Source organism: Eimeria mitis, genomic scaffold, assembly GCF_000499745.2.
Source record: "Eimeria mitis Houghton genomic scaffold, Emh_scaff477, whole genome shotgun sequence".
NCBI classification, from domain to species: domain Eukaryota; phylum Apicomplexa; class Conoidasida; order Eucoccidiorida; family Eimeriidae; genus Eimeria; species Eimeria mitis.
The window spans coordinates 17,870-18,143 of NW_013573069.1; the positions used below are offsets into that span (position 1 = coordinate 17,870).

Here is a 274-nt window from a genome sequence, read left to right on the forward strand (position 1 = left end):
GAGTAGATAGATATACACAGGCAAAAGGAGACAGGAGACAGAGACACCACGTGTACACACAAAGAAACCCTGGGGGCCCCTCTGTCTCTCTCCCCCTGAAGGGTTCAAAGAAGGAGACAGTGAAGGGGCCCCCCAGTAGTAGTGGGAGAGTAGCAGCAGCGAGCTTGCGGGTTCGCTTTAGGGTTTAGGGTTTAGGGTTTAGGCGTTGTGTAGAGAGGAAGATGCAGCGAAGCAGCAGCTGTCTCCTTTTTGTTGTTGCGGTGTCTGGTGAGCT

At 53.3% G+C, this 274-nt stretch overlaps 1 protein-coding gene across 1 annotated transcript in view; it reads left to right on the plus strand.

The window, feature by feature from the left end:
- EMH_0013600 (uncharacterized protein) overlaps window positions 1-274 on the plus strand; it is a gene marked incomplete at both ends in the record, with an annotated part of 2,988 nt that overhangs the window by 1,039 nt on the left and 1,675 nt on the right. The gene's annotated exons all lie outside the window — the stretch shown is intronic.